Source organism: Equus caballus, chromosome 1, assembly GCF_041296265.1.
Source record: "Equus caballus isolate H_3958 breed thoroughbred chromosome 1, TB-T2T, whole genome shotgun sequence".
NCBI lineage: Eukaryota > Metazoa > Chordata > Mammalia > Perissodactyla > Equidae > Equus > Equus caballus.
Window position 1 is genome coordinate 154,226,999 of NC_091684.1, and position 17,524 is coordinate 154,244,522.

At 37.2% G+C, this 17,524-nt stretch overlaps 1 long non-coding RNA gene across 1 annotated transcript; it reads left to right on the plus strand.

Annotated features, from left to right (window-relative positions):
• The first annotated feature begins 2,957 nt into the window (after positions 1-2,957).
• On the plus strand, positions 2,958-15,641 carry LOC111771546 (uncharacterized). Its single transcript, XR_002805439.2, has 6 exons — positions 2,958-3,737; positions 4,201-4,368; positions 7,760-10,204; positions 10,868-11,030; positions 11,584-11,664; positions 13,698-15,641. It is a non-coding gene; the product is annotated as an uncharacterized lncRNA (long non-coding RNA).
• The last annotated feature ends 1,883 nt before the right edge of the window (positions 15,642-17,524 follow it).

Here is a 17,524-nt window from a genome sequence, read left to right on the forward strand (position 1 = left end):
TGAGCTAACATCTGCCACCAATCCTCCTCTTTTTGCTGAGGAAGACTGGCCCTGAGCTAACATCCATGACCAACTTCCTCTACTTTATATGTGGGATGCCTACCACAGCATGGCATGCCAAGCGGTGCCATGTCCACACCCAGGATCCGAACCGGCAAACCCCAGGCTGCCAAAGCAGAACGTGTACACTTAACCACTGCGCCACCAGGCCGGCCCTGATCTTGTTTGTTTTTTATTACAAGATATCACAGGCTTGGATATCTCAGTGATGTCAAATTATTGAAGAAGTTGTTAAATACTCTCAATTTTTATACTCTTATCTCATTGCAGACCGCTAAGTTCAGAAACTGGAATCAGTTCACAGGCCACACTTTAGTAGCACTGCTTTCCATGACTCTCTCTTTCTGGATCTGAGCTATCTCTCCCGTCTCTCATCTCTTAGAGCCTGGGGCTGGTATCAGCCAAGTTGTTACTAGCCCTGGGGTTCCTGCATTATGTCTTACGGCTACCCTACGTCTCCACCTTTGGAAATAGAATCTTTATAAATAAACCATTCTCAAATCATCCTAATTTGATTATTCTATGTTTCCTGTGATGGATATGCTACTCTATTTTATAAAGCTTGTGAAGCGGTCAGTGCTGTGATATATCTCACAACTGATCCAGACACACTGGACTGTTGACACCCCAGATGACAGGTCTGGTTGCAGATCTAAATACTTTTTATCAATTCAACTTATTTTTCGCTCAATATTTAACTCACATAGCACATTAAGGTTTTGATATAATTTTTTTAGTATATACAGGTATCCTTGAATTATTTAGATAGTCAACTCTAGAACGCCAAGACCATGCCTTGAATCAAGGGGATTTGAGTCATAGGCTGTCCTAATTTGAGTCTGAGCTCTCTCTGGGGGATTAGTGGCTTTCCTGAGGGTTGTTTGCAAGAGGGGCCTATGTCCCTCCTAGGAGATAACTCATCCTGGTGGAAGAGAAAGTCATCATGATGGAAGAGAAATTCTGAATGGCTTGGTGTTTGCCTATCAGATTGATGTCTGGGCTAGTGCCTGAGGCCTTTGGGTGACAGTGCAGTTGTACATAATCACTGAAAACTGGGTCCCAGAAACCTCTTCAAAAATCAGCGGTAGAAGACAGCACACCTAACAACTCCTCTAAGAATATGCAAAGCAAAGGAGGTAGTAGGTTGCCGGCAGAGGTGGTGGTAGCAGGGATGTCTGTAGTGTTCTGTGGATGTGGTACAAACCATGTAGGCATCAGAACATCATACAGAAACTATCTGGGGCCAGCCCCGTGCCGAGTGGTTAACTTTGCTTGCTCCGCTGCAGTGACCCGGGGTTTTGCTGGTTTGGATCCTGAGCGCAGACAGGGCACCACTCATCAGGCTACGCTGAGGCGGTGTCCCGCATGCCACGACTAGAAGGGCCCACAACTAAAAAAATATATATATACAACTATGTACTGGGGGGATTTGGGGAGAAAAAGCAGAAAGAAAAAAAAAAGAAGAAGAAGATGGGCAACAGTTGTTAGCTCAGGTGCCAATCTTTTTTAAAAAACAAAAAAGAAACTTATCTGACCTGCTTGTGAGTTCCTGGACTGTCCTACATTTGCTAACATGCAAATCAGATAAGTAGGTCCCAAATATCTCACAGAACAATTAGAATTTAAATTTGAATTTCAGATAAACAATAAATACCTTTCTAGTATAAGTATGTCCCAAATATTGCATGGGACCAACACTAAAAACTTATTTGTTGTTCAGATGAAATTCAGATTTAGTGGGACATCCTGTATCTTAACTGGCAATCCTAGTCATTAATCTTCTCTCCCTGTCTACAAAGGTAGATGCCTGACTTAGGCCTGGATAGGGATGAGCACAAGACTCAAGCTAGGGCAATCAGAGTCTCTAGGATTTTATATATAGTTGTTGAAAGAAAGAGATGCTGTCTTTCTGGAGTGATGTCAGTTTTGAGATCCTCCTCCATTAGCCAAATGGAGGAAGCAGTATGCTATTAGAATGAAATACAGGGACCCTAGAATTGAAAGAGACAGAGGCAGACCTGATGATGTCATACATTTAACCTAGTTTAGAGTTGGATTTTTGTCCCTTGTAACCAGAGTTCAGCCTCATGCACTGTGACTCAGGAGAGGTTACATAAATAGCCCCAGGTCACACAGAAGTCCATTCGTTGATTAGGATTCATCTGACTGACTCCAAAGTTAATGCTCTCTCTACTTTATCATTCTGCAACTACTAAGAAACTATAAAATTAAGAAACCCTCCAGGGGCCAGCCCCACGGTGCAGCGGTTAAGTTTGCACGTTCCACTTCTCAGTGGCCTGGGGTTCACCGGTTTGGATCCCGGGTGTGGATGTGGCACCACTTGGCAAAAAGCCATGCTGTGGTAGGCGTCCCACGCATAAAGCAGAGGAAGATGGGCATGGATGTTAGCTCAGAGCCAGTCTTCCTCAGCAAAAAGAGGAGGATTGGCAGTAGTTAGCTCAGGGCTAATCTTCCTCAAAAAAAAGAGAAAAAAACCCTCCAGAAATAGAACTCAAAGAACAAGTGTGTGACTGGATTCTCCTAATACCTGGCCCTCTGAGCTGATGCTCCTGTGGAGCCCCACCAGGGCACCACCTTCCTTCTGCCTCTGTCGCTCTTTCCTTTGCCCAGAAACTAGCTCCCTGAGAATAAGAAGCAGGGGCCCAGATCTCTTTTTAAAATTTTGAAAGAGAAGAAGATGAACTAATTATGTTAAAATTATATTTCTTCAAAGCAAAAGTATTAAACCAATGAGCCAGTGGTCTCTAATCATCTTAATGTGAGGGGACCCCCACCTAAGGAATCTTTCCTTCAGCTCTCAAGTGCAAAGAACTTGGAACACAGACAAGGTTCTGAGGTCTCTTTAAATATTGACCTATTCAAGGGTTGGAACCACTGGGGTTGCTCTGGCCTTTCAGGAAGAATTAGTTTCCAAGATGAAGCAGCTCTTCTGAATTAAGGATTAGGGAATCTTTTTGGTGACTGCAACTCAGTTGTAAATAAAAGAAAATGAGACATGGAACAGGCATGCTTGTTCTAAGGAACTGCTCTTGTTCCATCAGCAAGGAGCCTGAAAGAGTACAAGACTTCTAGCCTCAGGCTTGGGGCTTTATTCCACAGAGCAGAAGATTTCTACATGTAAATGGTGATTCCCTCGCATCTTCGCATTTTAAAGCAATTAAGTGGGATTGATTGGAAACAACAGACATTAGGCAACAGTTGCAAATATAATTTATGCAGGATACCCAAGCTGAGCTGTGGTGTGTTCTCATCCAATGTTTTACTCCCCTCTAGTGGATTTTTATATAGCACAGGATACCCTAAGTATGGTATAGGATAGTAGATTTTGGAGGAAAAAAGAATTTAAAGATATATTTAAAGCATGTTCACGTTCTATAAAATTTAAGTGCCATTATGTAGAATTTCAAAGATAAAAAAATTAAAGTTCTGTTAGTTCCTGCTTCTCATTTTTCAGGTGAAGAAACTAAGACCCAGAAAGGGGAAATGACTCACCCAAGATCGCACAGTTTGTTTCGAGTAGATTCTTTTATCACTAATGATGATATTGAACATATAAACCTACTGTTCCTGTGGAAATAGAAAGCCTACAGCTGTCCACTCAGATGCTCATCCTGAGGAGAGACTTCTGCCTTGGAGGAAATTAGAAATCAAATTCAGTAAGTGTATTATGGGCTATGGGTACTCTGGGAGGGGAGGGTCTTGCACCAGAAAGGGAAGTGTAAGTGTTAACAAGGATACCTAGAGATGAAAATACTGACAAGGTAAGCTCTGGTTTGCCTTCCTCCTTGCTACTGCCAGTGGGTGCAACACCAGCTCAGAGGTATCCTTTGGCTTTGAGACTTTCCTGTTTCGTGGTCTGAATTCTTGCTGTGCAATTTTCAAGTCTGCTTCATTCTGCTCAAACTTTCACTGTCATTCTCAAAAGAATTTCTACTTCTCCATCCTCTCCATATAAATGTAAAGTTTCATTATTTTGTATGGAAAGTTTTCATTTGTGATAGAATATTAATATAATAAAAAAATTTCCTGATTATAGAAGTAACTTTTGTTCAAGGTGGACAATATATCAAGGTCTTAAAAAGAAAATTAAAATCTCCCACAATGGTTGACTCACTTCAGGAATGTCTGATCAAGATCCTACTAGACTGGTTCCTCTCAGACATAACAACTATAAAGTCTGGGCAAGATAAAACAAACGAACAAAGACTACCTGGAGGCAATGGAGACTGAGAAAAATTAAACAGATTATGGAGAATGGTTGGCATTTGGAAAAAGAAATGGAAAAGGGTGAGTTTTCTTTGTCTTTTTTTTACAGCTTTTAGCCTCAATGCAGACCACAGTTGCCTATATAGGCAGCTAAAATGCCTATAGAAAACTAATAGTCTTTCTGGCCTGAAGAATCAGAGAACAGAGTTTAAGGCAACCACAGCCACTGGAAAGTGAGGGAGCTATCCTGGCAATGAGAGAGCCAGAGAGAGGGGAACCAAAAATTCTGTGTAAAAATTCTGCTAAAATCTCTGAACTGTGCATGGGTGGGACAGATTCTAAGTAGCTTGACTAAGAATAAAATAACTGAACTGAGATTTGGGCTAATGCCCAAGAGACAAGAGTTTGAGTTTAAGTCCAACTAAGTTACCTGCCTGCCAAACCAAAACAAAAAAATAAAAAGTAATACTCTTCAGAGGAATATAACAGAATCCAGAGTTTCCTTTGATAATGTTCACAATGTCTAGGATATAATCCAAAATTACTCAACGTAATAGGAACAACAAAAAAAAAAAAGATCTATTCTTGAGAAAAATGACAGTCAACAAAGATGAAACCTGATATGATCCAGCTTTTGGATTAGCAGACCAGGATTTTAAAGCTGCTATTATAACTATGCACAACGATGTAAAGGAAAACATGCTTACAATGAGTGATAAGATAGGAAATTCCAACAAGGAACTAAACCATGAATAGAGCCAAACAAATTCTTGAACTGAAAATTAAGTTACCTGAAATATAAAATTTACTTAATAGGCTTAGTAGGAGAAGGACATAACAGAGGAAAGAGCCACTGAACTTGAAGATAGATCAAGAGAATTATCTAATCTGAAGTACAGTGAGCAAAAACATTAAAAAAAAAAAAAAGAAATAGAACCTCAGGGATTTGTGCTATAATATCAAAAGGTTTAACATATGTGTAATTGGAGGCCCAAAAGAGAGAAATAAAGCAGATGTGACACAAAGAAACATTGTAAGTAATAATAGCCAAAACACCCCAATTTTGTGTAAATTATAAATTTACAGTTTATAAAAGTTCAGCAAACCCCAAGCCAGAGCACAAACTGCTGAAAACTAAGGATAAAGAGAAAATTTTGAAAGCAGCCAGAGAAAAACAGTATATCACATGAAGGGGAGCAATAATTTGAATGACCACTGGAGTCTTAGGAACAATGAGGAGAGAAGACAATTAACAAACATCTTTAAAGAACTGAAAGAAAAAAAAAAAACTCTGTCAACCCAAAATTCTGTATCAACAAGTTCTATATTAAAAAAAGGTTTTTCAAGAAATGAAGGCAAATACATTTTCAGATAAAAAAGTACTAAGGAAATTCAGAGAACTTTTTGTCAGCAGAACTACACCAAAGAAATGCCAAAAGACGTTCTTCAGGCTCAAGGGAAATAAGGCCAGATGGAAACCTGGTTCTTTAGAAAGGAAGGAAAGGGGAAAGAAAGGAAGGAAGAAAAGATGGAAGGAAGGAAGGAGTGAGGAAGGAAGGAAAGGAGGGAGAAAGAAAGGAAGGAATGAGTGAGGGGGAGGAGGGAGGAAGGAAGGAAGGAAAAGAGGGAGGAAGAAAAGAAGGAAGGAGGGAGGAAGGAAGGCAGGGAGGGAAAGAGGAAAGGAGGGAGGAAGGAAGGAAAGGAGGGAGAAAGAAAGGAAGGAATGAGTGAGGGGAAGGAGGGAGGAAGGAAGGAAGGAAAAGAGGGAGGAAGAAAAGAAGGAAGGAGGGAGGAAGGAAGGCAGGGAGGGAAAGAGGAAAGGAGGGAGGAAGGAAGAGCATTAGAACTGGTAAATATAAAATACTATTTTTTCTCAATTTCTTTAAAATATGTGACAGTTTTAAACAAAATTTATAACATTTCATGGGTTTGTGACGTTTATAATGTATGTAGATGCAAGACATGTAACAATTATAGCAAAAAGGATGGAGGTGGCTGATAAGTGGACCTATATGGTTGCAGGTGTTTTACATTTTAATGAAGTGATACAGTGATATTATATCTTGATAGCAATTTGGGTTACACAGATATATGCATTTGTCAAAAGTCAATGAATGTACATTTAGGATTTTTACATTTTACTGGATATGAATTTTACCTGTAAAGAAAAGTACTACAAACAATATTGAACTCTAGTTAATAACATGCATGCTGAAACATGTGTCTTGATGTCTGCTACTTATTTTGAAATATATTAAAAAGTAAGAGAGATTAATGTATGGCTAGAGGAATGGACAGGCAGATTGATATGTGATGAAGCAAGCATAGTAAAATGTTACTGGTACAATCTAGGTAGTAGGTATACAGTTTTTCACTGACAAATTTTTTTTTAACTTTGCTATATGTTAGGAAATATTTATAATAAAAGGTTGGAAATATAGGATTAAAACCACATTTATAAAGATATAGATTAACATGCTCCTTTATTGATTTTTCCAATGTAATCATGATATTTATTACTGATTTAAGGACTTTAACATGACATTAGGACACTTTTTCAAACCCAACTGTAAAAATAAACACAGGTTCCAGAAATTTTTTTAATATAGACGTATATGAGTCAGCTTCAGCTGCTATAACAAAATACTATAGACTAGGGGGCTTAAACAACAGACATTTATTTCCCACAGTCCTGGGGACTGAGAAGTCCAAGATTAAGGTGCTGGCAGATTTGATTCCTGTTAAGAACCCTTTACCTGGTTTGCAGACAGCTGCCTTCTCCCTGTGTTCTCACATGGCATTGAGAGAGACAGAGAGAGCGAGCTCTAGTTTTTTGTCCTCTTCTTGTAAGGGCACTAATCTCATTATTGGGGCCCCACCCTCATGACCTTAACCCCAAATACCATCACATTGGGGGCTAGGGCTTTAATATATGAATTTGGGGGGACACAAACATTCAGTCGGTAATGAGATGTTACTAAAATAGGAAACTCCCAAAAGTTTATCATACAGTAGTGCCACTTTTAATATTTTGGTTAATTATCTTTCATTATTTTAAAACATTAATATATTATCTCTTTCATCATGGTGATTTTATTATGACATTAAATATTTTTCTAGAATATGATTTTATTTTTTTGGTGAGGAAGATTGGCCCTGAGCTAACATCTGTTGCCAATTTTCCTCTTTTTTTTTGCTGAGGAAGATTGTCCCTGAGTTAACATTTGTGCCAATCTTCCTCTATTTTTTTTGTATGTGGGATGCCACCACAGTGTAGCTTGATGAGCGGTGTGTAGGTCTGTGCCTGGGATCTGTGAACCCCAGGCTGCCAAAGCAGAGTGTGTGAACTTAACCACTGCACCACAAGGCCAGCCCCTAAAATATGATTTTTAATGGCTAAATTATATGAAGTTACCCAAATTAATTGTTTTCCTATTATTTGACATATAAATTTTTTTGGATTCTCACATAGATGTTCACATGAAGAGACATTATAGAATAAGAATCAAGAATCAGAAGGGCGTGAGACCTCTCAGCTGCAACGAATAAAATTAGAAGACAGTGGAAGAGTGCCCTTAAAATTCTGATGGAAATGGATTTTCAATTCATAATTCAATACTCAGCCTAACTGTCAATAAGATGAATGATACAATATCTTTAAGAATTTATTTTCTTTTGGAAATAATTATGGGATGTGCATCATCAAAACAAGATGGCAAGCAAAGAAAGTGGAAGGCGTGGGATTAAGGGATCAAGGATGCAACACAGTGGAGAAGGAAGGAAATTCCTGGGAAAAAAGGAAATTCCCAGAATGGTTTGAAGGGAAGTCCCAGTGGTACAGTGAACCTAGAGGGCCATCAGTCTAGAATAATGGAAAAGGATGGAGATAGCGGAGAGAGAAAATCCTCAAAGAAAAATGAAACTTAGGGAATACCTGATGAGTTTGAACTTTAGAGAATATTTTTAGTTTTGCTGAAGAATTGTGGATGACATAGTGAGAGCGAGATAAAAATTGAGGAAATTTAAAAGATGATATTTCCTCTACAGAAAACAAAAAGTTGCTCATGGAAAGAAATCTTATCATTGTAAACTATAGGTTCAGCCCTGAATAATATTTATGTTATTATAATAAACACTATACTGATTTAAGCAAAAAGAGTAAGAAGCTATATTGAGATTATCAGGGAGGAAAATTATGTATGTATGTCGGGGTAAGAGCTAAATCTGTTTTTTAAGATTTTCTTTTTCCCTTTTTCTCCCCAAAGCCCCCTGGTACATAGTTGTGTATTTTTAGTTGTGGGTCCTTCTAGTTGTGGCATGTGGGATGCCTCCTCAGCATGGCTTGATGAATGGTGCCATGTCTGCACCCAGGATTTGAACTGGCAAAACCCTGGGCCATGGAAGTGGAGCACTCAAACTTAACCACTTGGCCATGGGGCCGGCCCCAAAATCTTTATCTTCTATTGTTGGAAATAGATAAAATGTAGAACTAAGAAAAATTAATATGACCACATTATTAAAAAATTTGTAGGTAAATAAAGGAATTAAAAATTGTTGTCCCCGGAGGACAAGAATTAGGAGCAGGAAAGGATGGGCAGCATTTTGCTGTTTTTCATTATATGTTTTCCATTATGAGTTTTTAAAACTTAATGGGAGATGTGTATAGTATTCTGTTAGTCCAAGCTAAGGTACTTCCAGGTTGCAAGAAGCTCTGAGTGGGCTTACAAAGCCTAACCACATTATCCTGAAACGCCACACAATTGCCTTGTATGATTATACCCCTGTTTTTAGTAAGCCCTGTCACTAGACCTTTTGGATTCTGGGTAGAATTTCTTACATCTTCACCAGACCCATCCTGTGACATTGTCCACAGACTCCAGGATAATGACTAGTTATCTCAGACGTACAGTTGAATTGCTGCTGTGAAAGAATGACTCTTTTGCAGGCATGACAACCTGTGAAAGGCTGGGAGGGGCTGGACATGGTAGGGCTGCTCAGGGACCACCATAGTTCCCCTTCATGGAGAAATGTAAACAGAAGCTAGATTAGGGCTCTAGGGGAATGTTGTGGAGACTTTTGTATTAGACATAGGGTTGGAGTAGACAACCCTGAAGTTCCTCCACCCTAAGATTCTAGGAAGGAGTTTCATTCTTATGTAGAATAGCTACCAGCTAGTACTTAGGGCAAGGATTATAACTCAGGAGGAGGCGTTAGTTCTCTCTTTACTTCTTTATCTATTAGATTGATTTACACTCAGTATCATCCCATTTCCTTTCAATTTGTTCCTTACATGTTTTAAAAAAATGTGTATTATCCATTTTTGGGGTCCATGTTCCGTATGTGATCATTTGATTAAGTTTGACAAATGTTTTTGTTTAAATTTTCCATCTTTACACTTTATTGTTCACTCAATCTGTAAATATTTTAAGAGGTATATGAAATCTCTTGCTAAGACAGTGAATTAATCAATTTCTCCTTGTAGTCATCTCAATTTTTCTTTATATATTTTGATGCTATCTTATTGTATTTACATACATTTAGAATTTTTATTCCTTCCTGGTTTACTAAAACTTTTAAAAACTATATGGTGGCCTTAATTATCTTCAGTAATGTGTTCCTCTTCCATTTTTAACATAGCTATGCCAGATTTTTCACTAGTATTTGCCTAGTATGTCTTTTTCTTTTTTTTTTTTAAAAAAGATTTTATCTTTTTCCTTTTTCTCCCCAAAGCCCCCCGGTTCGTAGTTGTATATTCTTCATTGTGGGTCCTTCTAGTTGTGGCATGTGGGATGCTGCCTCAGGGTGGTTTGATGAGCAGTGCCATGTCCGCGCCCAGGATTCGAACCAATGAAACACTCGGCCTCCTGCAGCGGAGCGCGCGAACTTAACCACTCAGCCACGGGGCCAGCCCCACCTAGTATGTCTTTTTCATCCTTCTATTTTCAACTTTGATATTTTATGCTTTTGCTGTGCAAAATTTTAATTCACTTAAAATGTAATCCCATAAGTTAGATGTTATAATTGTTTTATGAAGTTATTGTTTGTTGAGATTTATCTATATTCTTATTATTTTTCTCATTAGCATTTCTTCTTGCATTTCAGACCTTCCCTTTGAGATTATTTTCTTTCTTTCTGATATACTTGCTTTAGAAGTTCCTTTGGTAAAGATATGTTGGAAGTTAATTCCTTAAGTTTGTCTGAAAGTTTCTTTTTTAAATTTCTTTTTTAATTCTATATTAAAAGAGAACTTTGCTGGGTACAGATTTATAAATTGACAATTTAATTCAATTCTTTGAGACATTATTCCCTTTTCCTGCTTTTATTGTTTGCGAAAAATCAGTTTTTGGACTAATTGATGTTCCTTTGAAAGTAATCTGTTCTTTTTACTCTCTGGCTGCTCTTTTTTCAGGAGGGGGGGTTACTTTTAAGATCATCATCTTTTTATTATTTATTTTGGGAGGAAGATTGGCCCTGAGCTAACATCTGTTGCCAATCTTCCTCTTTTTGCTTGAGGAAGATTGTCCCTAAGCTAACATCTGTGTCAATCTTCCTCTATTTTGTATGTGGCATGCCTCCACAGCATGGATTGATGAGTGGTGTGTAGGTCTACTCCCTGGATCCAAACCTGTGAACCCTGGGCCACCAAAGTGGAGCATGTGAACTCACCACTACATCTCCAGGCCAGCTCCAAGAGCATCATCTTTTTAAACTGATGTTAGACAATCTCACTACAATGCCTCTAGGTGAAGATATGTTTGTTTTTATTCTGCTTGGGATTCACTGGGGATCCTGAATCTGAAGATTCATTAGTTTAGTAGATTCTAGAGTCTCAGCTATAATCTGTTCAAAATATTGCCTCTCCCCATTATCTCCTTCTGAAACTCTGATTAGATGTAGTTAAGACTTCTCAACCCATGCTCTCTGGCTCTCACTTCCATTTCATATTTTGTATTTCTGTATCTGTTGAGTTGCAGTCTAGTTAATTCCTTCAGCCCTGCTATTCACTTTACAAAGTCTCTTTTCAGCTGTATCTAATCTGCTGTTTAACTTGTCATTGGATTTCTGATTTTAGTTTCTAAATATTTTATGTGGTTTTCAAAAAATGATTTCTTGCTATTTTTTATAAACTCTTATTCCTTGCTATATTTTCAATAGCCCTCATTTTTAATTTTAAGCATATTAAAGTTATTTTATGTTAGCTTTTGGTTGTTTTAACATATGCAATTTTTGTAGATATAATTCTGAAGTTTAATGTTTCTTCTGCCTCTGACTGTTGATGTTTTGTTTATTTACAAGTCTGAAGATGTTTTTTGATGAGAACTCAAGTGCTTCAGAACTTTATCCTTAGGAATTCACTGAAGCCTGGGCTTAATTAAGGTATGCTACTCTGCAAAGAACCGTGTTTGCTTTTGCAACGTGTCTGGGAGACTTTCTAACCTGAGAACCCTTTAAATTAAAAAAAATATATATTTTTGCATCAAATAGAAATTGAACTTCATACCATGATTTTGGTTAGAAATTTCAGGAGAGAACTTTTATTCAGTTCTACCTGAGGTGAGTCTGAGACATACAAGTTTCTTTATAGTTTTCCTCTGTGGAGCTTTGGTTTCTTTGTTTTCTATTTTTCCCACTAAGAGTATTACCTTTCAGGTGTCTTGCTTTCTGTGAGAGTCTCTGATCTGGCTCACCTTGCATGGGCCTTGTGCTTTTTTCCTATGCCCCCTTTCCCATAAACCATCAGGGATTGCCAGATGTTTTTTAGTGCAACCTTTGGCTTCAGTGTTAGCTTGCCCTCTAAATTCATGCTTTCTTGTGATTTAGGGCCTCTAAGGATTTTCCTAACTTTCTTGCTATATAAACTATCCATTTAATAACTTGTTAATTTTTTAATATATAAATATCTTTCATCTGATATTTTAAAGTGTGTTGTACCAGGAGAAAATTTCTAGCTATTTAGTTCAGCACATTGAAGAAGATAAAAGTACCTTGCTTCCTTTTATTCTTGATTTCTTTTTTGACTTTTTCCCTCTCTCTCCTTCTCTCTTTCTTCTCTGTTGCCTTTCTTATTTTTTTTAATCCTTTTCCATTTTTCTTTTTTGTCATTGTATTTTTCTTTTCACTTGTTCCTGATACTTTCTTTTCTTTTTCGCTTTCTTGTCTCTTTTATTCTTATGTTTCTTTTCCTTCTTTATTATCTTTCTTACCCTTCTATTCCTTTCCTTTCCTTTTTCTATCATTCATGTAATTCTTTAACAAAGGCCAAAAAGTTGTTCTTGATCTAACACAGAATTATAGTTTAATAATCTCTTTTTAGAAAATTAGTTTAGCCATCACTAATTAGAACAATGAAGTTGTGTGTCATTGGAATGAGGTCAAACTTATAGAGCCTTTCACATAATAAGTGCTCAATAAATGTTTTTGTATTTGAATGAAACTTCATTAAAGATTCTAACTCTACTGTGGTGAGCACATTGTGAAATCAAAATGTTGCCAAGTAGACTGTACCTGTGACTCAGTCAAGCCTAACCCAAACTGACAGAGAAATTGATGGAATGTTAATTGATAGCAGCTGGATGACTGGCATGAGTGCAGCCACAGGAAAGGGCCAAGGATCTCTCAGCGAGTATAAAACTTACATTTATCAAAGACCCCAGAGGCTTTTTAATGAGAATGACCTCTGGTTAAAATTAGAGTGAAGGGGAAATAAAGATAGTAATTTGGGGACTTTGGGTCTTAGCATATTTTCCACTTAATAGCCACTGACTTAGAAAATGAAACTCATGGAATTCTCATAATAGTAATGACTTGGCCTTAATAATCTCAAAACCCCATTAGATGGGTTCACAACTTGTTGGTTAGCAACACTGGAAAATATACTAAGTGGAGAAAACGGGGGGGGGGGGGGTCCCAAAATTTAAAATACTCTTATCAGTGTCTTGGCTGATGGAACACAGGCTGTGGTGACTGGATTTGCCTCTTCGAGTAGGTGCGAGGGGTTGCTTACTCACTGGAACTGAAAGATATTCTAGATGGGTTTGAGGGGAATGGTATTAGAGGTTTTGCGGCTCATGAGCTGGCTGTCCTTCTGTATAGATCTCCCACTATATGAAAAGCCCTAAGTTGCTACTGGAATAAAGTGATGAGGCTAAACCTTACGACAGGTTCTAAAATATGTTTTGGTGGGAGGCCCTGGACAGTCTTCTTTTGAGGCTTGGAATTCCCCCACTCCCCAAGGGAAATTAGTAATCACCCTGTCCACTAAATGAGGCCTCTGGTTTGAATACAAAGTTGACTGATGCAACTAGATTGTAATACACTAGTTTGACTTTGGATATGTTTCAAATGTTAAAGTATGATTCATGTTTAACTATACACTGATGGGTTGTTTTATCTATTTTTCTCTCCCCAAGACACACCTCTATTTTCTGGAGCATTTTAAAGCAAACTCCTGACATTATAGTATTTCATCTGTAAATACTTTAGAATCCTGGCTACTCCTGAGAAGGATCAAGGTTATATCCAGCTGGTCCAATAGACAGAGGCGGCCACAAGACGTGAACTTGGTCCATGATTCTTCCTCTCATCTGCTGATCCTAACATGTGCCTACCAATTTCTATGTCTGTGTCAGAAACATTTTGAGTGCTTTACGTTTTTTAACCCATTTAACACCCCTGGCAAACTTGGAGGGAGTCATTTTCCTTGGGGACCCACAGACTGTCAGACCTACTCTACCACTCTGTCCCCCATCAGCACATACCCCACGCTGTGAGAAGTGCTGGGAACTGTGGCCCTTTGAACCCCTGTTTGGCTAGACTTTCTCCTTTTCTCTTTCCCACTGAGCCTCAGAAGGGTGGAGGTGACTATACTGGTTGCTTTTATTTTACCCATACATGAAAAATCTGTTTCTTTGGATAAAAGACCATTCATTCAGGGCACAAAGCATTGTTTTCATCCTTGGAACCTGACAGGTATTCCTTCATCAGACTAATATTCAGTCATCTTTATATTTTACCACTAAACAGAATTTATTTCAGGTATGAGTTCTGCTTCTTTGTGACGATTATGAAGAAATGGAAGAAGGTATATTGAACAGATAGACTTACTTTGGAATTAATCAGCTTGCTTTCCCTCAGAAGGTACAAAGGAAGTAAGTAAATCAGCAGGATGTATTACTCTATCCATCTGCTATAATTATTACCTGCTGTGGTGCTCCTTCAGGTCAGAATATTTTCGGTTGGAAAAAAGAGGCTTTTCCAACTTGGTCACCCAAGGAAGTTTAATCATTTGCATTTTGACTCAAAAATAAACTTTGAAATTATTTGGATGTTTTAAAGGGAACAGATGAAAAAAATTGTATAATATTTTAAATATGTTATTTCGTAGTTAAAAAATTATGAACATAAAGTCTTGTCTCTGAGAATTCAGGTGTACAAAGGAAGAATTTTTCATTAGGGAGAGGCTTTGAGCATGAATCTTCCTCCAAGATTATGTAATTTTTTTTGTACTTAGCTATATTTGTGTGTGTGTGTGTTGTGTGTGTGTATGTGTGTGTGTGTGTGTGTGCACTTTTAGTTCTCTTAAGGTTTCACTTTTACATGTAATTTTAGTCCTTGGAAATGTTTTTGGTCAGTATAACATATTTCCAAGTAGTCACGTGGTGGTCTTAATGCTTCATATTGAATAATCCATCCTTTCTCCAAAGGTATAAAATCCTACTTGGTTCTCAGAGTAATTTCTTAAATATAAGTGTTTCTGAACATTTTATTCTGTTCCATTAGTGTCTATAATTCTTGTACCAATATCACACACTATTATAATTCAGATAACATTAAAATAAACTTTCATATTTGATAGAGGAATTCTTCTGCATCACAATTAGCTACAGAGTTTTGAAAAAGTTCTGATTCCCAGGAGCATTCCAAACCTACTGAATCAGACTTTCAGGGGACAAAGTCCAAGAACACATAACTTTTGAAATCTCCCTTGATGATTCTGATATTCAGCTAGGTAATCTAGAGCTATAGCATGATATTTAATGGCTGTGATATTTAATATTCCATTATATGTGCATGTATTTTATTGCTATTATGAACAGTATTGTAACAAATATTCTTAATCTGTAGAATTTGACCAACTATTTATTTGGAATAAATTTCTAGAAATAAATTTTCTGAGTCAAAGGGTGTACATATTTTTATGCATTTTGATGTCCAATGTATATTAGCCCTATAGAACAGAACTACTTAACATTCCCCCTATTATTGTATGAGGGTATCCATTACCTCCCATCCTTCCCAGTTCTGGGCATTATATTTAATTTTTACCAGTTGTATAAATAAAGAGTATCTTACTGTAGTTTTAATTTGCATTTTTGTTGCTATATATATTTATATGTGCATGGACACCAGTTTTTTTATTGGACTCTATGAAAATTATTTCTCCTTGGGAGAGGTATGTCTATAAGTTGACACTGGAAGGCCTCAGGAAGAATGAGGAGGAAGAAGCATATCTTCAACTCACATTGGTGGATAATTCTGGAGGAGATGGGATTTGGAGCCATATACCCACATTGCACTGTTTTCCTTAATCCTTTTGTGTAGGGGGAAAGTACTTCTGGAAATTATTGAGGCCTAGAAGTAATTATCCTGGGGTGGGGTGGGGCTGAGGGAGGGGATCCTCTATGGAAGAGATGGAATTTTCGTAAACATGTGGACATCAGATGGTTGTTCTGAAATGGGAGAAGCTGTCTAGGAGAAAACACAATGGAGAATTTGGAGTAGACTTGGCAGGCAACCATACAAAAGAGTAAGTGTTTTCTAAAAATTTTTAAAGAAACATCAAATAGGAGACTGGATTTCTTACAATTACCTAAGGTGAAGGTTTGAGTTATTTTATTTGTACTTTTTTATATCTCAGGTATTATCCCTGTGTCATACATATTGCAAATATTTTCCTCAGTATGTTCTGTACCTACTGATTTTTATGTTTTAGTAAAAGGCTGGTTTCTTACTAGTTTTACTAGTCTTCCAGTTGTTTTTCTTGGTCTTCTAGGTGGGCAATCATCAGCAGTAAATAATAATGATTTTGCCTTTTCCTTTAAAAAATATATGTCTCTTGCTTTGTTACCTTCTCTGATTGTGTTGGCTAGCACTTCTAGAATGACATTAGATCACAGTGGTAACAGGATTCATTCTTGCCTTATATCTGATTGAAAAGAGAATGCCTTTATAGCACTGTTTCTCACAGTCCCTTTTGATATTCTTTCAAAAAGAGTTTTGTAGTCAAATATGTTTTTGAAACACGTAATTGTATACTAAAGGCTCTGAAATATCTGTAGTAAATACACTTGTTTAGGTTTGTTTAAATATGCTTACCATTTCTTCAACATATTTAATAATGAACCATAAACCCCTCATCCCTTCTTTTTGTTTTTTTAACACAATAACTATCATCTTACCCAACCAGTGCTCTATGTGTTTAAGCATGCTATTGGATGTTGGCTTGAAACAATTTTTAGGGCCACTTTACATAAATTTCTTTGATTCCTATTTTACTAGTAGTTCAATGGTAAATCTTACCAAATACATTTTTAGTGTCTAATTAAGGTCATTGAAATGCATTTTTCTTTTGATTCATATGATAAATTATATTAAGAGATTTTTTGATATTAAGCTATCTTTGAATTCCTAAAAGAAACCATTCCATGACCATGGGGTCTCATATCTTTTATATTCTTCAGTATTTTATTTGCTAATATTTTATTTAATATTTTTGGATCTATAGTCACAAATGATATTGATCTCTGGTTCTTTTTGGAATGTCGGTATCAGCCTTATGCCAACTTCATAAAATAAGTTAAAGTCTTTCCTACTTTCTCTACGCACTGGGCCAGTATTGTATAGCATAGGAATTCTCTGTTCTTCAAGTATTTGAAAGAGCGCTGGTGAAACACAAGGGGTCTGATGCATATTTAGGAAGTAGTTCTTTGACAAGCCTTTCAGTGTCTTTCCTGGTATATCTATATTTTCTCTTTAGTCAGTTTTTGTGGTAGGTAGATTGCATTGATGGATCCAATTAATGGTCTCCTTGTATCCATGCTTTTCCGAATCTGGCTTTGCAACTCTTCCCTTCAAGATGTGGATTCTCTTTCTCTACATCTTAAATCTGTGCTGATCTTGTAACTTGATTTGGGCAATATAATCTAGTAGAAGTGACAATGTGTCATTTCCAAGCTTG